Source organism: Phascolarctos cinereus, unplaced genomic scaffold (assembly GCF_003287225.1).
Source record: "Phascolarctos cinereus isolate Bilbo 61053 unplaced genomic scaffold, phaCin_HiC Scaffold_4;HRSCAF=312, whole genome shotgun sequence".
Lineage (NCBI taxonomy): Eukaryota > Metazoa > Chordata > Mammalia > Diprotodontia > Phascolarctidae > Phascolarctos > Phascolarctos cinereus.
In genome coordinates, this window is record NW_027555847.1 from 431,480,793 (window position 1) to 431,502,435 (window position 21,643).

Below are 21,643 nucleotides of genomic sequence, written 5' to 3' on the forward strand. Positions count from 1 at the left end.
ACTTTGAATAGAAAAAAGGTCTTCAGATACAATATAGACATTTTATACCTTAGAATGGATCTGAGGCTCGATGGCACATGAAGTTGTGATAGAGACTTACATCTAGGATATAGAATATATAATACTGGGTCCCTAGAAACCCATCTGCATAATATTCCAAAAAGAGGATGAGAAGTATAACTGAAGGTGGATAGCCTTACTGAAAAATGGGCTTTTGACCCAAGAAAGATTGTCTGACAGTAGAAGTGAGGCCCTTCCTAAATCTTGGACAGAGATATCAAATATTACAATTGAGGGTTTGATGGAGTAAAGAGGAGAGTTTTCTGTCAATCCTATTCATTTCCCTAGCTAATAGAATACTGTAACAGCTCCGCCAAAGTGATCTCAGTACCAAACAGCTGAATCAGTAGCTAAATATGGCATAACAAACTATAGGTAGGCATAGAAGAGTGACCTTAGTTAGCAAGGAAAAAATGAAATGGCAACAGATATTCGTGTGTGTGTGTATTTATATATACACATATACATACGTATACATACATACATGCACATCCATAGATGTAGATAGAGATAGAGATAGAGATAGAGATAGAGATAGAGATAGAGATAGATAGAGATAGATAGAGATATAGATATAGATAGATATAGGTAGATATAGATATAGATATAAGACATAAGACAGATTTAGGAATATAAATCAATAAAAAAAGTAAATCAAGATCTTCAGTAGATCTATGATTTTATCAATGTCAGTGTTCCCTCCATGAAATAAAATTATGCCAAGGCTGTGACATTTCTTCTTATGTTATCATTTTCTACATTTCCCCATTGCTTGTCCACAAAGTATATGTCTAAAGCACTTGAGAACTTAAATTAGTATTTAAACATTATTTTTAAATAATTAGTTTTATTTAGAATATAATATACCTTATATAAACCTTTTTTAAAAATTTCTAAAAGAAGAAAACTTTGAAAATTTAGCTTTTATATAAAAGTTACATTGTAAATGGCATTAAATGAAAATTTCAAGTGCTATATTCAAACAATAACAGAAATTCCAATATGAATAAATTAAAGGGAAGTCAAGGCTGAGAAACTACCTTATGTAGTTAACTAATGACAAAAATTAATTTGGAGAACTCAGTGTTCTATTTACCCACTCAACTATGTTGCCTGACATTTTGAGATAATTGTTTAATCTTCATCCTTTTTTTTTTTATCAACAATTGATGAGTTCCCAAGCATTAAAAAATATTAAGCATGGGAATGAGGCTCTTTAGTATTTACAATGGCAGAACTGCAAATAATTTGTATATGTAATTTATACAATACAGAGTTCCAAAAACTTACTTAGCTACTTACGGGGAAAAAAGCTAATTTTCCAATGTTTAGAATAAAATAAACATTTTATTTACATCTACTAACAATGAGCAATGTTTGAATCATATCTATTTTTTCCAGATTTCATATTTTCTTAGCACATTTTACTTTAAAAATGAATGGGATTGCTTTTAAATAATTTTTTAAGGTAATTGTTAACATATGCTAAACATCATAATATACCAAATTCATATTTTATATGAATTTAGTAGCAATGAATTAACGAGTTTGCTTTTATGCTGCAACTTTATACAGCAAATGGAAAAAGTTTAATTAAAATGAGTTCAAGTCCTACAAATAATTTGATTTACTGACATCTACTCAAAGAAAATTTATTAAGAGTCTCTTATATTTAAGGCACTAGGATATAGCAAAAAAAAAAAAGACGGAAATGTAAAACGTTTCCTACACTCTGGATTTTCACAATCTACTAAGGGATACATGCAAGCAAAAGTAAAATAAAATAAAACTAAAGAATTGATACCAAAGAAGAAAGCCTCATATATGGTGGTTGTTGTCCTTTATTCTTGAAAAGGAACAAAATGACATCACTTTGTTGGAGTCAAGGTACAGTGTGTCTGATCAGGCCAATACAAGTTCAGAATGCTTTACCATAAGTGGGATACAAATTGTCCATATGAACATTTGGGGAGATGTCTCTAAATTTGTGCATCTCTAATTTCTTTTGGGCTACTGCAATTCTGCTTCACTCTTAGAGTATAGCACCTTCTTTGATGTGGATGGGCCATGCAGGGCAGGCAGTTCTTTGCCAGCATCTCCCATGTCATGCAACTGATTCCAAAGTTCTTCAGAGAAACCTTGTGAGTGCCCTAGTAATGCTTTGTCTGACCACCATGTGAAGACAACTATCTAAGTCTTTCCCGATCTTTCATTTTGTTAACTAAAACAAATATATTATTCATTTCCTATATTCAGTGTTATACAAGTGATGAGTAATGGATTCAAAAATTTTTTTAAAAGTAGAATATTGTTCTTTGGTAAACAGAAAACATGAAAGTAGTGTAAGTTATTGTTTGGGAAGGACAGGGAGTGTGGATTAATTTCTGTTGTTTCTTTAGTAAATAGGGAATATTTATGTGGTAACACATAGTGGCACTAAATTCATCACATAAAACTATTTCCTGATATTAATTAGCATTATGTCCTTATCCCAATTCATTGCTTAAAAACCATTGCAGTATTTAAATTGGCTGACATAATCTAGTTTGGGATTTGGGGAATGAGGGTGATGAAGCCAAGTTTTTTATTTTACTTAGCTGATGACAGGACAAATAAAAATTGTTGATTCCCTACCTTAAGCACTTGTAGAAGGGTATCTTCTTGGAAATATCTTTTTTCCTAAAAAAATTAAAAATGGAAATAGCTCCATTTTTCACAAACCTAATAGAGTCTAACAATGTCTTTTCTTACCACCAGTTATGTTCACAAATTCCTATAGGTCTCCCAGTTATCCTTAAAAAACATAAAGGAATCCTAAATCAGGTCATGCTTTCAGGTGACTGGTGGAGAAAGAAAATGAATTTTAGAAAGAGAAGAAATACTCTTTTCATTGTCATCTATTTCCTGTTCATCATTGTTCTATAGTTTTCATGCCTCTCCTATAGAGACAAAGAATATACATTTGAAAGATAAAACTAGAACCTTTAAAAATAAATCTGCCTCAACTAACATGCTTTCTTTTTTTCTTACTCTTCTTTCTTCCTCCCTTCCTTAATTCCTTTCTCAATGTGCTAAAGAAATTTTCATCTTTTTTTTTTGTTTTATGTTGACATCGTTAAGAATAATAAACAATAAGAACAGAATATCCTCTTTGCAATTAATTGAAGGTTAACAATAAGGTGACATGATACTCCTTAGGCTTTCGAGTTTTTCTTTCCAATATTTGAAAAAAAATATGGGTATAATATTTGCTGACAGCAATTCAAAGGGTTAAATACATGAGGACAATGTTGTAATCTTGATAAGAATATTTTGTCATTTGAATTTATTATATAAATTATCTAAACTTTAGGTTTGTATTTTCTGTCAAAAGTTTAAGCTAGGTACATTATAAATTTATGTTATTTCACTCTAAATGGACCCTCATTACAAGTCATTTTTTATTCTTCTCTATTTGAATCCCAATCTCACTCTCCATAATATATGTATATGTATATACATATATATACATATATATACATATATATATTTAAAATTTCTCTTCCATATGAGAGTCTTACAAATGTCCTATCGTCCATCTCTTTGAACAGAAGACCTTGCCTCTTAATTTACTGACAAAATTGAGGTCATTCTGTATTAGTTCCTTTTTTTTTTCATCTCAGAACCCCTTGACATCACCCTTTACTCCCTTCCTTTCTACTAGTCTCTGAGAGAGAGATGGCATTTCTCCTTGCCAAAGTAAACCTCTCTACTTTGGTCTCATTGATTGCCATTTTCTTCAGTAGATAAAAAAAACCCTTAATTTTCCCCTGCCTCTAATATTAAACATTTCCATGGCTTCTGATTTCTTCCCTATTGGTTTCCTATATACCTAAGTCTCTCCTATCCTAATTAAAAAAAAAACCTGAAAAATTAAACAATCAAAATCTTTACTAAATTCTATCATCACCTCAATGTATCATTCTATATTCCTCCTCCCTTTCTTAGCCAAACATTTAGTCAAAAAAAATTCCATTTCTGTCTACTACCTCTCTTTTCACTGATTCATCAGTTTCTCACAATGTAGCTTTGGCTTTATCACTTGTCTGAAACTGTTGTGTTTAAAGATACCAGTGATCTCTTAGTTACTATAACTGATGTTCTTTTGTCAGTCCACTTCATTCTCTGTCATTGGTTCTGGGCTGGTAAAAAAAAAATCTTTTAGTTGCCTCAGTATCTCCCAGGTATCAACATTGAATATGTGTGGTTTTTGAAAACTTGGGATGTTTACAACTTAAGGGTAACCATGTTTTGTTGATTGCAAATCTTAACTCTGAAACTAGAATGCCAAGGTGCCCCTTGGACCTTTTAACTCACAAGGTTGTAGCCTTGCTGTCTTCACCAAGTGAGCAAAAGAGTCACTAAATGAGGAAAAGAGGAAGTAGAATTTTGAATTGGTCAAAGAGCTTCCTCCTCAGTGAATGATTAGTCAATTGGAAATAGTTTCAGAAATCCACACATGCCCCATAGCTTCTCTAATGTATTTACATGGTATGTCGTTGTGACTTTCTCAAAAGTAAGATTCCTGATTTCCTTCATGAAGATGAAATCTATCTAAGATCCAATGTGCATTTGACAGGCCCAACATAAGTGCCTTCCTATGCTTTTGTACTAGCTTTCTCCCATGCCTGGAAAACAGTCCCTTTTCCCATTCATCTCGTAGAATATGTTTTATTTAAAACCAAGCTCAAACAACAACTTCTTCATGAAAATATCCCTGATCCCCTTAACCACTAGTACTTTCCACTTAAAACTATTTCCGGTTAATTCTCTTTATATTTATTCCTTAAAAAAGTCTATATGTCCTTGTTTTCTCTCCAATTTGTAGGGGTTACTTAATTGTATTTTTTCTCTAAAGCAGGTAATATGATGTCTAGCACATGGTAGACCCATAATAAATGCTTTTGATATATTTGAGTTAAAAATTCTTTTGTTGTTTTAGGTTTCAAATTACAAAGGTTATATTTACTATTTTTTTCATTTTTACCAATTTACTTATTTATTTTTTGTTTTCAACATTCACTTTAACAAGATTTTGAGTTCAAAATTTTCACCACATCTCTGTCCTTCCCAACCCCATGACAATGTGCATTGTGATTACCCCTTCCCCTAATCTGCCTGCTCTTCTATCACCACTCACTTCTCTAATCCCATTCCACTTCTATTGTCCTGTAGGGTAAGATAGATTTCTATAACCCATTGCCTATGTATCTTTTTTTCCCAGTTGCATGTAAAAACAATTTTAACATGCATTTTAAAAACTTTGAGTTCCAAATTTTTCCCCTTCCTCTCTCCTTACTGACCCTTATTGAGAAGACAAGCAATTTGATATAGATTATAATAATAAAAAAACACACTTCCATAATTAGTTATATTATGAAAGACTAATTATATTTCCCTCTATTCTATCCTTCCTCTATTTATTCTATTATTTTCTTTGACCCTCTCCTTCCTTAAAAGTGTTTACTTCTGATTACCCCAACCCACAATCTGCCCTTCCTTCTATCACCCCTCCCTCTCTTATCCCCTTGCCAGCTACTTTCCTGTAGAGTAAGATAGATTTCCATTCCAAACTGAATGTGTATGTTATTCCCTTCTTAAGCCAAATCTGACGCGAGTAAGATTCACTCATTCCCTCTTACCTCCTTCCCATTCCCTTCCACTGTAAAAGCTATTTCTTGCTTCATTTATGTGAGATAATGTATCCCATTCTACCTCTCCCCTTCTCCTTTGCCCAGTGCATTCTTTTCTCACCCATTAATTTTATTTTTTAGGTATCATCTCTTCATATTCAACTCACCCTGTGCCTTCTGTCTATATCTATCTCTCTATGTCTTTATCTATCTATCTATTCTTTCTAACTACCCAAATAATGAGAGATGTCTCATGAATTACAAATATCATCTTTCCATGTAGGAATGTTAACAGTTTGACTTCAATAAGTCTCTTATGATTTCTCTTTCCTGTTTACATTTTCATGTTCCTCTTGAGTCTTGTATATGAATGTCAATTTTTCTATTTAGTTCTGGCTTCTCAAGAATGCATTAAATTCATCTATCTCATTGAATGACAATTTTCCCCCTCATATACTCAGTTTTGCTGGGTAGGTGATTCTTGGTTTTAATCCTAGCTCCTTTGACCTCCAGAATATCATATCCTAAGCCCTCTGATGCCTTAATGTAGAAGGTGATGAATCATGTATTATACTGATTGTGTTTCCACAGCACTTGAATTGTTTCTTTCTGGCAGCTTGCAATATTTTCTCCTGACCTGGGAACTATGGAATTTGGCTATTATGTTCCTAGGAAGTTTCCTTTTGTGATCTCTTTCAGGAGGTGATGTATGGACTTTTTCCATTTTTTTTTAACTTCTGGTAGAATATCAGGGCAGTTTTCCTTGGTAATGTTTTGAAAGATGATTTCTAGGCTCTTTTTTTCATCACGACTTTCATGTAATCCAACATTTTTTAAATTAGCTCTCCTGGATTTATTTTCCAGGTCAATTTTTTTTTCCAATGAAGTATTTCATATTGTACCTGATTTTTTCCATTCTTTAGATTTTGTTTTATAATTTCTTGCTTTATCATATAGTCATTAGCTTCCATTTTCTCCATTCTAATTTTCAAAGAATTATGTGCTTCAGGGGGGTGGAACCAAGATGGCAGAGTAAAAGCAGAGACTTGCTTGAGCTCTCCTTCAAATGCTTCCAAATACTTATAAAAAATGGCTCTAAACAAATTCTAAAGCAGCAGAATCCACAAAAAAGACAAAGTGAAACAAATTTCCAGCCCAAGACAACCTGGATGGTTGATCAGAAAGGTATATCAGGCCAGGCTGGGAGAGGAACACAGTTCATTGTGGGCATGCAGGCCACAGGAAACCTGGAACAGGCCTCATTGCACTGAATCATAGGCATCTGTGGCAGTTTCCAGACTTCTCAATTCACAAACACCAAAGGCAACTTAAAAGGTCAGTGGGAAAAGTCTGTTTCTGCACTAGTGAGAGAGGAGTGCAGGGTCCCAGCCCCATTCCACAAACTCAGCCCCCCCGGTGGCAGCGGCCTCTTGAGCTTCCAGGACACATTCTGAGGAGGAATCGAGTGGCTGATCAGATAGGGACTGCAGGGATCTCTCTGCTAGTGCAGGATTCTTTTGCTTTGCCCATGGTGGGATCTGGGTCACAGTTCTGGGTGGTGGTCATGGGGTGAGGAGGAGCGCTGGAACGGAAGAGTTGGTAGTGGTGGTGCAGAGCAAATTCTCCTCACACTTCCAAGACAGAAAAGAGTGCTTGGGTCACTCAGACTAGAGCACAGGCCAGGAAAGGAATAAATATCTTGTTCTTAATTGTACCACCTTTGAAGAACTGAAAATTTATAGGTCCCTAGAAGTATCTCTGAAAACAGCTGCACAAAACCCCTGAGGCTTGGAACAGTACATTCTCCACACTGGAAACAGACCCCTACCTTAACAAAGAGTTTATAACTCAAGTAATTGGTTGGGATGATGAGCAAGTAAGCGCAAAAAGAGTCAGACTGTATTATCTTACTTTGGTGACAAAGAAGATCAAAACATACAACCAGAAGAAGACAACAAAGCTAAAGCTCCTACATCCAAAGCCTCCAAGAAAAATATGAATTGGTCCCAGGCCATGGAAGAGCACACAAAGGATTTGAGGAGTAAGTAAGAGAATTAGAGGAAAAACTGAGAGTGATGCAAGAAAATCATGAAAAAAAAGTCAACAGCTTGCTAAAGGACACCCAAAAAAATACTGAAGAAAATAACACCTTAAAAAAAGCATAACCCAAATGGCAAAAAAACTCCAAAAAGCCAATGAGGAGAAGAATACTCTCAAAAGCAAAATTGGCCAAATAGAAAAGGATGTCCAAAAGGTTACTGAAGAAAATACTTCCTTAAAAGTTAGAATGGAAGCTAGTGACTTTATGAGAAATCAAAGTACTGAAAAATTAATCCAAAAGAATGAAAAAATTAGAAGAGAACATGAAATATCTCATTAGAAAAACAACTGACCTGGAAAATAGATCCAGGAGAGAGAATTTAAAAATTATTGGACTTTCTGAAAGCCATGATCACAAAATGAGCCTAGACATCATCTTTCAAGAAATTATCAAGGAAAACTGCCCTGATATTGTAGAACCAAAGGGCAAAATAGAAATTGAAAGAATCCACCAATCACCTCCTGAAAGAGATCCCAAGGAAAACTCCTAGCAATATTGGAGCCAAATTCCAGAATTCCCAGGTCAAGGAGAAAATATTGCAAGCAGCCAGAAAGAAACGATTCAAGTATTGTGGAAACACAATCAGGATAACACAAAATTTAGCAGCTTCTACGTTAAGAGACTGGAGGGCATGGAATATAATGTTCTGGAGGGACAAAGGAGATAGGATTACAACCAAGAATCACCTACCCAGCAAAACTCATCATTCAGTGAAATAGGGGACTTTCAAGGAATCTTTGTGAAAAGACCAGAACTAAATAGAAAATTTGACTTTCAAATAGAAGACTCAAGTGAACCATGAAGAGGTTAACAGGAAAGAGAAATCATAAGAGACTTATTAAGGTTAAACTGTTTACATTCCTGCATGGAAAGATGATATTTGTAACTCATGAGTCCTTTGTCATTATTAGGGTAGTGGGAGGGAAAAAATTATATGTATGTATATGTAGATAGATAGATAGATAGATAGATAGATAGATAGATAGATAGTAGATAGATAGATAGATAGATAGATAGATAGAGGGCACTGGGTGAGTTGAAGATGAAGGGGTGATATCTAGAGAATAAAATAAAGGGGTGAGAGATGTTTATACAGGAAGAAAGGGAGAGGTAGAATGGGTAAATTATCTCATATGAAAAAGTCAAGAAAAGGCTTTCACAGTGGAGGGGAAATGGGGGAAGGTAAGAGGGAATGAGTGAATCTTATTCTCATAGAATTTGGCTTAAGGAGGGAATAACATACACACTCAATTGGGTATGGAAATCTATTTTACCCTACAGGAAAATAAGGGGAGAAAGGGACAAGAGAGCAGGGAGATGATAGAGGGGAGGGCAGATTGGGGGAGGGGATAATCAGAAGCACACATCTGAGGAGGGACAGGGTCAAAAGAGAGAATAGAATAAATGGGGGGCTAGGATAGGATGAAGGGAAATATGCTTAGTTTTTCACAATATGACTAATATGGAAGTGTTTTGCATGACTACACATCTATTACCTGTATTGAATTGCTTGCCTTTTCAATGAGAGTGGGTGTGGAGGGAGGAAGGAATAATATTTGTAACCCAAAGTTTTAAAAACATATGTTAAAAAAATAAAAATGAAAAATACAAAAAAAAAAGAATTACGTGCTTCAGTGAGATTTAGGACCTTCTTTCCCCTTTGACCAATTCTATTTTTAAGGCATTTTTCTCCTCATTGCCTTTTTGGGCTTCTTTTGCTATTTGGACTAGTCTTTTTTTTTAAGGTATTATTTTCTTCAGTTTTTTTTGGGGGGGGATCTCTTTTAGCAAACTGTTGGCTCATTTTTCATTATTTTCTTGCATTTCTTTCCCCAATTATTCCTCTACTTTTCTAACTTGCTTTTCAAAATTTTTTGAACTCCTCCATGGCCTGAGACCAATTCAAATTTTTCTTAGAGGCTTTGGAGACAGGAGCTTTGACTGTGTGCTGTCTTCTTCTGATTGTATGTTTTGATCTTCCTTTTCACCAAAGTAAGATTTTGTAGTCTGAATATTTTCCACTGTTTGCTCATTTTCCTAGCAATTACTTGACTTTTTAACTCTTTATTATATCAGGGCTCTGATTTCAGTGTGTAGGGCACACTGTCCAAAGCCTCAGGGGTTTTGTGCATCTGTTTTCTGAGATACTTCTAAGGACGTATTACTTTTCAGTTTTCCAAAGTGGTATACTCTAAGGAGAAGTGTTTACTACTGTGCTGGCCTGTGTTCTCATCTGTGAGAGACCACAAACACTCTTTTCTGTTCTGGAACTGTGAGGAAGCCCCCTCTCCATTGCTACAGCAAGCTCTGCTATGCTAGTGCTCCTCCTCATCCTAGGCCTGCCACCCAAGATTGTGACTCACATCTGAATATGGGCAAAACAACAGAGTCCTGCCTCAGTGCTAGAAAAAAAGATACCTGTAATATTTTTCTGATCAGTTGTTTAATCCCCTTACCATCTATGGACTCTAAGCCCTGGAAGCAGTTGCTGCTGGTGCTCATTTAGTTATTGGTAACATTTGTTACTGGTTTCCTGGAGTGGGAACTGTGCTGGTGTGGCCTGCACTAGAATGCACTCCACTCTCACTCAGGTCTGATAGACCTTTCCTGGTAACCATCTGTATTGTCTTTGATGTCTGTGGATTGAGCAGTCTGGAAACTGACTCTGTTGCCACTGATTCAGTTGCCCTTAGGCCTGCTCTGGATTTTTGGGGGCAATAGTCTATGCTGGTGTGTCCTGCACTGGATTGTGCTCCTCTCTCACCCTGGTACAACAGACCTTTCCTACCAACCTTACAAGTTGTTTTGGGCTGGAAAGTTGTTTCATTCCACCTTTTTGTGGGTTCTGCTGCTTTAGAATTTGTTTAGAGCAATTTTTACAGGTATTTTGAGGGGTTTGGGGGATAGCTTAGGCAAGTCTCTGCTTTTACTCCACCATCTTGGCCCCGCCACCCATAAATATTTACTTTTTAATACATTGACTTAATAACTGGGACCTTTAAAGAGCCAATGTGAGTTGTTTGTAAACGAATAAAATAAAATACACAAGATTACAAGAGAAATCAATCATATTGAAATGCAGCATATATATGTGTGTGTTTGTGTGTGTGTGTGTGTGTGTGTGTATATATATACACACACATACATAGATACACACATATGTGTGTGCACATGTGTGAGTAGCTCATGGACCCCTATTCAAGATACCCAAGAAAGAATACTAAAATCTTATACAGCCTATTTGAAAACTGCTTAGGTATTCTAACATTTTTTTTTCTTGAGCAGAGAAGAGGAGGGATGGTGGCAATGTGAAATGAATCAAACTCATTTTTCTCATTCTGTATTCTGAAACCTTAGATGAAGAAAAATTGTGATGATCCTCTCATCGGGAACCTTCTGTGAGCTCTGGCACTCAAATTTGCAGGTGTGATCTTAACTCCTGATGGTGCCACTTCATATACAGCCTAAGAGGTTTCCAAGTTGTATAGGAGGTAGATAAACTGAAGGGTTAATTATTGAATAGTTACTTTTTTAATGCAGTCCTATAAATTGTAGTCTTATTTGATTCCACTCAAAAATAGATAAATAATGAACAGTTATAGTGATTACCAAATTCCCATGGAAACTAGAAACATACATATATTTATAGCAAACTTGATACTTTATAAATATCAAATTGTGCCATTATCTGCAGATGTGCCAGTTCTGCCTAACTATGCAGAAATTGGATAATTATTTCTAAAACGAATGGGTTTGTGAAGAAAATGGTAGAAAGTGAGAAATGTCACTTCACTGCCTACATCATTTTGTTCAATCTAAGAGACAAGAGTGGGTCAAAAGGTAGGTGTTTAATGAATATAAAAAGAAAAGACAAAAATCACATTGTACAAGAATTCAAAGTGATGAAGATGCACATTTCCTGCCAGTGATTTCTGAATAACTTGGAAAATAATTTTCTTTCATTTTCTCATGTACGAAATAGAAATGATGATATGAATTAATATTTTTAAAGCAAAATCTAGATGTTTCTTTTTGATTCTGTGAACTTAACCTGGGATGTTTTCCCTTTCTCCTTGTTCCTCCTCTTTCCCTCCCTAAATATCTCCATACTAAACAAAAATTATAGGATCATGGCTTTAATGCCAGAAAATGCCTTAAAAGATCTGTTGTCCAATCTCCTCCTTTTATAAATGAGGGTTTAATTTAAAATACTTGGCTAATATGGTATAGGTAAGGACAGGGACAAAGTTGTTAATTGCTAACTACAAAGGATCATTCTCTATAGTAAAAAAAAAAAAAGATTATGCCATGGCAAGAAAAAACTTAGGCCAAACCATAGAATACATAACGTTCATTATTCCTATGGCGTATATATGAAAAAAACAGTGACCTCATGTTTTTTTGCTTTGTTTTCTTCCTGAACCTCCTGTCATTTTTTCCTAGTTATCAGCTAGAAAGTTTCTGATAAACCAATTCTTATTAAGCAAGATATAAATGAATAATACCTTGTTTTAAATGATACCACATTTAAGCATATTTAAGCACTTCATTAGGGTATATTTTATCACACAGAGAATTGGTTGAATTCTCTAATGGTTGAATTTCAAGGAGCAACAAGTGGACTGGGGCATATTTGGGGGGAAGGGTCACTTTCCAGTTCCAATCAAATTGTGCTATGTACTTAGTAATTTTCTTAGAAGCAACAAGGGGACTCAGTGAACAGAATGCTGGATGTGGAGTCAGAATAGACTAGAATTCAATTCCTATGTCACATAATTACTAGCCATACAAGTTTGAATAAGTAACATAATCACACTTGGCCTCAGTTTCTTCATCTATAAAATAAAGGAGGGTGGTGAACCCAATGACCTTTTAGGTACCTTTCATCACTGAGTCTATACCTCTATGTAAGGGTAACCCCATTTTTTTCTTTTATATAATGTATTCAGTTTTTTCTGCATCACATCCTTTTAAAATTTCATGGAAAACATCAATTCAATAAAAATATACCAGTACAATTTTATGATTAGGAATATGCTACATTAAGAGATGAATATTGTTTAGGTTAAGAACTTTACTTGTAGGAGCCAAGATGTTGCCAGCTAGGGTAGCACCCATGGCCTATAGCTGAGAACTCCAGGTTGCTTTTCTCGTTTCTCACAGATGTCTTATTGTGAAAATTAAGCCGATTCTTTGGGGGTAAAGAAAAAACCCTAGCAAGTGAAACATGCAATAAAAGCTGAAATCAAAAGAAGAGGCTTATCTATATCCCATGATAGTGGTGACCATTTTCACACATCATAAGAGAAAACAGAGAACAAATGGATACTTTTATCCATCTCTGATGACAAAGAAAATGGAAAAATTCAGAACAAAACTGAAACTCACAGTTTTGTGAAACCTTTGGGGGATCTAATCTCTTATAACAGCCAGCTGTTAAGTCTATAGCATGTAAATTCTACAGTAGTATCCATGAACATCAGTGAAGTATCTAGAAATAACTGTGCTTATGTCTCTGGAAATACTAAAGAAATTAGAGTGGAAAGAAATCACAAGGTAACTATCGCAGTTAGTATAGAGGAAGTGGAATATAGTACAAGCAGAGCATTCATAGGAACTATTTACAATAGTCCTAAGGAAAATAAATGAGATAAAAGAAAACATCACACACAAAAAGTCACTGGTGGATGAGAAAACAAACAGAACCCTTCTTCTAATAAACTGGATATAGACAATGAGTTACCTCAGTTTTACAAAAAAATTCAGGCACTGGAGAGTGAAAAAGAAGATTTGGAAGGCAGTTGTCAGGAATTTAAACCCTTTCAGGAACAGTTTAGTCTCAAGGCAATTACAATGACAGTTTCAAATCTGATGAAGAAAGTAAGGCTAGGTGATTTAGTACTATATGTTCACCCCAGGTGATGAGTAGTATTTTAGTAATGAAAGAGTTGCTTGGAACACTGAATATTCAGTTAATGGACAAATAGAACCTATTTTTTTTTTTAACAGCTCAATTCCTTCCTTTAGGCCTGAATGGAAACCAGTGTTCTTTAGTTCCTCATGACAGTTTTCCTTCCAGGTTCAATCATCATTTAAATTTTCAAAGATTTAATCCCTCTCCATCTCTATCACCAAATGTTTTCTATGCTTAAGATGTTAAATTATGTGAAATGTACAATGGATATAATGTAAACAGTGGCAACACAAATTGGAATTGTTCAACATTTGATCAGACTAACAGATTTTCTGATTGCGATGAGAGGAACAATATTATACAGACCTCTAGAAATGGCCATGGTGAGCAAGATGGATGAGAAAGTGATGATTTCTGTGAAACAAGAGAAGAGTCTGGGGAATACTTTTCTTTATTCCAGATGGAGAAATCAAACAGGCTTATAAACTAGCAGTTCCAAGAGGGAAAGCTAAAGAAGCTATTTATCTTTTTGAGAAGTCTGCCTGGTTCAGGGAAAATGGCACTATTTTGTGTTCTGCTTGGACAGAATCGTGGTGCCATCATCTTCAGCACTGATGACTATTTTCTTTCTTTTTTTTCCTTTTTTTTAAATTTTATTTTAGGCAATTAGGGTTAAGTGACTTGCCCAGGGTCACACAGCTATTAAGTGTCAAGTGTTTAGTCTGAGGCCGGATTTGAACTCAGGTCCTCCCGACTTCAAGGCTGGTGCTCTATCCACTGCGCCACCTAGTTGCCCCAGATGATTATTTTCGGTATCAAAATGGATACACATATATTAGATAACTTTGTGATGCGCATGACTGGAACCAGGGCAGAACAAAGAAAGCTATTGATCAGGGAAGATCTCCAGTTATAATAAATAACACTAATAACCAATGTTGGGAAATGAAACCTTATGGGGAAATGAAACCTTATGTGGAAATGGTTATAAGCAAAGGATGCCTAGTAGAATTCCATGAACCTGAAACATGATGGAAATTTAATCTTGAGAAATTAGAAAAGAGGAATAACCATGGGAGCTCTCATGCAAAAATAGGTGTTGGATCATTATGAATATAAAATGCTGATTTCTACTATAACAAATTCAGTGCAATCTCTACATAGAAGGTCTGAGAGACTTCGAAGACAGAGGTAGGAAGACTGTGTAGACTCATGGAATCACTTTGATGTTGCAAAATAAGTAATATTTGGTCTGCTTTCAACTAAAATAAACTTGTGGCTTACCGTTTAAAAAAAGCATAGAGATTTTCTGGAGGTTTTTAAATAGGTTCAAATCTAATTAAAAAAAATCATTACCTCACAGAGTTTGTTCCCCAAAAATTGTTTAAATTTTAAAATGTAAATAAAAATAGTATGTAAATTGTAAAAAAAAAAAGATAGAACTTTACTTGTAAATACTTGGTAACATGTTTATAGAATAAACTTATATTAATATTTCACTTAACACAAAATCATACTAAGAGTATAACTTGGTTGGAATAGTCAACTTAATCATCACTCAGATTTTGCATATTACATATTTTCATAGTGTCTTTATTAACTCTAATTGATTTTATTTTAAAATTTTTATTAACCTGTCCACCAGCTACTCAATTAAGGCTGACACCTCTATTGTAATTAAGCAACTTAATAAACAGCCATAGTATTATTTAATCTAATATTTCTCAACATAACCCTACCCTTGTTTTAGTTTAAAGTTGTCTGTACTTTCTTCATTTGTGTATGTGTGTTTCTATCTTTTCTTCCCTTTGTTGATACCAATTTGACAGCAAAAGTCGAGGTTATCAGCCTTTCTGAACCAAGGAAGTGGTTTCCTTAGCAACAGAAGCAATGTAAAATCTCTCCAAACACCTGTTCTTCCCACTCATATTTCCTGCAGCTGAGAACTATGCATTTGGAAAACAATTTCTATTTTGGTTTCTGATTATATGTATTCAGGTAAATTATGGGAGAAGGATGTCGCTGAGCTTACAGCTTCACATGGCTCAAAATACTCAAGCAGTTAAGTGTTTTGACCTCTATCTAGTTATCAGTGATTAACATTTTAGCTTCCCCTAGAAGTATTTTCATTGTATTTCCCACTGAAATCCTTAGCAACCTGTGACAGTGCTAAGAGTTGGAAATCTAGTTAGGGCAGTAGGTATTGTCAAAGTGCAAAATGACAACACATTACAGATACCACAGTTCCATTGTCACCCTTAGGCTTTCTAGTCAGCCAACATTCATAATTCATGGAGCCCAGTAATATAAAAGGCCAATGTGCCTGACTGCTTGAGAAAATTACTGTCATACTTTACCTTATAAATTTTTTAAATTATTCATTCTCTTGATTGTATAAGGTCATTTTTTTCTTCAAAATTTAACTCAGACTAAGTTACAGTGCTTGTACTATGTCTCATAAAAACAATTTCCTTTAAAATTCGTTGCTCATTCATATTCTGTTTCTTTAATAGAGTTACTTAAAAAGTCCAACTTTAAGAAATATTTTATCTTTTAAAATAAGAATCGTAAAAAGTACTTATCTCAATTTTTTGTTTTACCTCAGTCTCAAAGTATGCAAGATCTTCAAATGTAAAAATTCTTTTTTCTGACTTTATCCTTGGTCTTTACACTTTTTTTTCTTTCCTCAAGCAAAATAACACCATCATTCATATTCATCATGACCTCCACTTTGTTGCACTCCTACTATTTTCCCAATATATCACACATAATGCTGTCTTTGTATAATCTGTACCATCTAATTTTTCAAGATCTAATTTGAGATTTTTGAGTTCCATCCATGAAATCATGAAATCACATTGATTTTATCCACTATAAATTTGTACTTAATTTCTCAGCTGGTCTTTCATTGCTGCTACCCTATGCTTACTAATCCCCTCTCTCTATTCACATATTTACTATTCGGAACCTTCTTCTTTCATTAACCCGGAAATTATATCACCACCACCACCACCACCACCACCATCACCACCCCACACCCACACATTTTTAGTGATGACCTATCCTCCTTTATTGGAAAGACTGAAGTAAACAATATCGGCTTCTCTTTTTTTTTTTCTCACAAAGACTTAAGATTAGCATCAATCTTCAATCTCTCTCATTTCAGCTGAAGAAAGATCACTAGTTCATGCTAAGAATAATCTTCATATATACTTCTATTCTTGATTTCATCTCCTCTCACCTTCTCCAAAACCTTGTTCCAATGATCATTGTGTCTCTCATGAATGTTCAGCATTATTTTTTCCCCTATTTCTGTCTTTTATACCAAGGTCTCTCCAATCCTAAAAAAGGTTTTCTTTTTCCCCTTCTGTCCCAACTATTTACTGTTTTCTTTTCTTTTCTTTAATTGTCAAACTTTTAAAAAATAAATAACAGCTGATGATTTTGCTTTATCATAATTCGTTTCCTCAACCTCTTGTATATAGATTTCATACTTAATGCTCTACTCTTTTAATTTATAAGCAGTGACCAAGTTGCATGTAGAATTACCTTTTCTCAGATCTTCATCTTTCTCCTTTTTGATCATGGAATGATTCTCTCCTCTTTCACTGAGGAAATCTCTACATAGCAGTGGTGCCAGTACTTCAAACTCAATATGTCAAAACTAAATTATTACATTTCCCCTTAACCTTGTTTTTTCATGTGAAATCACCCTGTTTTGGTGTGAAGTATAACAATTCCTTTAATCTACCAAAATTCAAAACCTTGGCATTATCAACACCCCCTCCACTTCCTTCAGCATTCCTCTATGATGATTTATCCTGTCCTATCAATTCTATTTTCAGAACATTTCTCCCATCAATCCTTTCCACTTTATTCTCAAAAACCTTCCTGGCATACACACACACACACACACACACACACACACACACAACACACACACACACTTCACCTGCAATATTGTTATGTAAGTTGTTGTGATAAAAAAAAAAAACAAGATCATTGTTCTTAAAGGATGAACACCTATCTCTTGTCCAAGGAGGACATTTAACACTTTAAATATTTCTAATTAAATAAGGTTATTCTAAATAATTCACAGACTAATTAAATTAAATCATCAATTTTAAATATGCTCTATTGATGTGAACAACACTCTGTTAAGTTTCTCATTTAAATCAATTTCTTTGGAGAAAAAAATTAGTAAACACCGTAATTATTAGAAATGGCTCCTGAATATATATAGTTTCTATTATTGTTGTGTCTTCTCTTGGCAAGAGACAGAAATACTGATAAAGTCTTATGTTACTTAGTTGACAAGTTATTTTGGCTGTCACAATAATTTTAATTGAATTTCTGTCTCATGGATTATGGATCAAATCTTAGGACAATCTGTTCAAGTTTTAACTCTTTGCCCCATATTATTGTATTTTTATTCATGTGTATCAGCACTATCATTTTCTATATTTGCACTGAAGGATATGATGTAACTATCATGATTATGTAAAAATTCTCATCAAACTAAAATGATATTCAAATTTATTAACACAGTGGTATACTTTGAAACGATATAATTATATGTATTTTAATAGCTAAAGTCATGCATAGCTGAGTGAAAATATTGAATTAAAACACTTATATAGAGCTTTCTTATTAACAACAATGTATTAGTAAGTAAGGTGATATTAGGTCATGAATGTTTATATATAAAATAGCCTTATATAATATCAAAGCATAAAAATGAAAGACCTTTGATATAAAAATAATTGATTAATTACTGGACATATAAACTACAGGTATCCTGTATTATTGTTGTTTAGTCACATCAGTCATGTCTGACTCTTCATGAGTCTTTTTACAGAAGAGGAAACTGAGACAAACAGGGTTAGGTGACTTGTCCAGGGTTACATAGCAAGTAAATGTTTGAGGTCAGATTCAAACTCAGGCAGATGAGTTTTCTTGATCCCAACACCAATGCTGTATCTACTTTGGCACCTAGTTGTCCCTGTAAGTGTATTTGTTGAGTAATTTTTCAATAGTTTTCAACCCTTCCTGACCCCATTTGTGGTTTTCTTGGCAAAGATTTTGAAGTGGTTTGCCATTTCCTTCTCCAGCTCATTTTACAAAGGAAGAACTGAGGTAAACAGGGTTAAATGACTTGCCCAGGGTCATACAGTTAGTCCATATCTGAGACCAGATTTGAACTCATAAAGATGTCTTCATGACTCCAGGCCCAGCACTCTGTTCTCTGCATCACCTAGCTATCACAGGTATCAACAGATGATTAGCGCATGGAACTAAGGAGATGATAGTTATGATATACTCAAACTTGATCAGATCACATCTTGAATATTGGGTTTAACTTAGATTGCCACATTTTAGGACAGATGTTAAATAACCTGGAAGCAATATATGATTATTATAGGTCTTTAAGTTAGGGAAACCTGGGTTCAAATCCTTCCTTTGACACATACTAGTTCTGTACCCTGGACAAGTCATTTAATCTCTCTATTCCTCAGGCAACTCCCTAAAATGTATCATTTCACAGATAATTCACAATCTCTGTGAGCAGAGGGAATTCCCACATACAGATGTCCACACAGTGTTAAAATCATAAACCCTTCCAAAATTCAAGTATTAATAAGCTATATCATAACTAAAGGAGATCAATCAGAATGAAATATAGACTGGAAACTATGCCTTATGATTATCAATTCAAAGAACCAGGGATGATTACCCTTGATGTTGTGAAGTAGGGATTTAGAAAGAACATAATTCTTATCTTAATCAATCAACTAATAAATAAGCAACTATTATTCACCTAGCCAGGTACTGTGCTGGATTGTGGGGATAAAATAAAAAAGCAAGAGACTTCCAGGAGCCAAGATGGCAGAGTAAGAAGAAAGTCACCCTCCCTTATTGACTTCTGAAAACTCAGAAAACATCATCCCGGAGGAAAAAAAAACCTGGAATAGCTGAGGCAGCAGAAAAAGGTTGTGCGGAAGTCTTGGGAGATTAATGGGAAAGGCACCTCTCACTCTGAGTGAGGGGGAGCAGTGCAGGACTGAGCAGTATAGCAAACCAGCAGCAAGCCATAACTCAGCAAACCAGGGAGATCCTGGGCCCTAGGGTAGTAGAGCAGTCAAGTGCCAACTTGAGCACTCCTCTCTCTGCTCCAAGTACCTCAGTACAGGCAGGGGAATCAAGTCAACACCAGCTGGGAAAACCACCAAATTCACAGATGTTCTCTAGTAACCAAATCTCCTGGTACTTAATCACCACTCCAGGCTAACAGACATCCTCTAGCAGCCAAACATTTCAGTGCATTAAAGAAGCTGAGGTGAGCAGGTGTCCTCCAGGGGCCAAAGTCCCTGCCAAAGAGCTCCAGTGCTATTGACCCCAACTCAGCACCAGGTAAGCTGCCAGACCCCCACAGCCTCCAGCTGCCAACACCTGTGAGACCAGTGGCCCCTGTGATCCAGCAGAAGAGCTCAACTTTAAAAGCCAGGAAAAAGGCAAACACCATAAGCAGAAGGCAAAAATGGATAATGACCATAGATTCTTTCTTTGGGGACAGAGAAGATCAAAACAGAAATTCAAAACAGGATAACACTATCAATATACCCACATCTAAAAGCTCAAAGGGGAATGTGAACTGGTCTCAAGCCCAAAAAAACTTCTTGAAAGAGCTCAAGAAGGATTTTTAATGTCAAATAAAAGAGATAGAAGAAAAATTGGGAAATGAAATAAGATGTATGCAAGAGAGAGTCTATAGCTTGGTAAAGGAAGAGCAAAAGTTGACTGCAGAAAACAAATGCTTAAAAATATAATTGGCCAAATTGGGGGAAAAAAGTACACTAAAGAAATCAACTCCTTAAAAAGCACAATTGGCCAAATGGAAAAGGTGGTACAGAAATGCAATGAAGAAAAGAATTCCTTAAAAAGTAAAATAGGCCAAATGGAGAAGGAGGTACAAAATCTAATGGAAGGAAACAATTCATTAAACATTAGAATTAGGCAAGTGGAAGGTAATGACTCTATGAAAGATCAAGAATCAATCAAATAGAAACAAAAGAATGGGGGGAAAAAACCCCAAAATGTAAAGTACCTCATTGGCAGAACAACTGACCTGGAAAATGGATCCAGGAGACACAAATTAAAAATTATTGGTCTACCTGAAAATCATAATGAAATAGAAAAAGAGCCTAGAAAGCATCTTTCAGGAAATCATCAAGGAAAACTGCTGTGAGGTCCTAGAAACAGAAGGTAAAATAGTCATCAAAAGAATCTACTGATCACCTCCTGAAAGAGAACCGAAATTGAAAATGCCAAGGAATATCATAGCCAAATTTCAGAATTATCAGGTGAAGGAGAAAATCCTGTAAGCAGCCAGGAAGAAACAATTCAAATATCATAGAACCACAGTCATGATTATGCAGGACCTTGCAGCTTCTACATTAAAAGGTAGCAGGACTTGGAATATTATATTGTGTAAGGCAAAGAAGCTTAGATTACAACCAAGAATCAACTACCCAGCAAAACTGAATATAATCTTTCAGGGGAGGAGATGGATATTCAATGAAATAGAGGCTTTCCATACTTTCCTGATGAAAAATCCAGAGCTCAATGGAAAATTTGATCTCCAAATAAAAGACTCAAGAGAGGCATAAAAAGGTGAACAGGAAAGGGGAAAAAATTTTTTTCAATAAGGGCAAATTATTTACATTCCTACAGGGGAAGATGATATTTATAACTCTTGAGAACTGTATCTTTATTATGTCATTTAGAAGGGATGTACACTGACAGAAGGAGTAGGTTTAAGTTGACTTTGATGTGATGATAAAAAAGCTAATGAAGTAAGGAAAGGGAATTGTAATGGGAGAAGAGGAAAGGAGGAGG

The 21,643-nt window shown here is 35.0% G+C and overlaps 1 pseudogene; it reads left to right on the top strand.

The window, feature by feature from the left end:
* The window catches only part of LOC144456555 (NEDD4-binding protein 2-like 2 pseudogene), a 78,758-nt pseudogene extending 63,816 nt beyond the window's left edge, over positions 1-14,942 (top strand).
* The last annotated feature ends 6,701 nt before the right edge of the window (positions 14,943-21,643 follow it).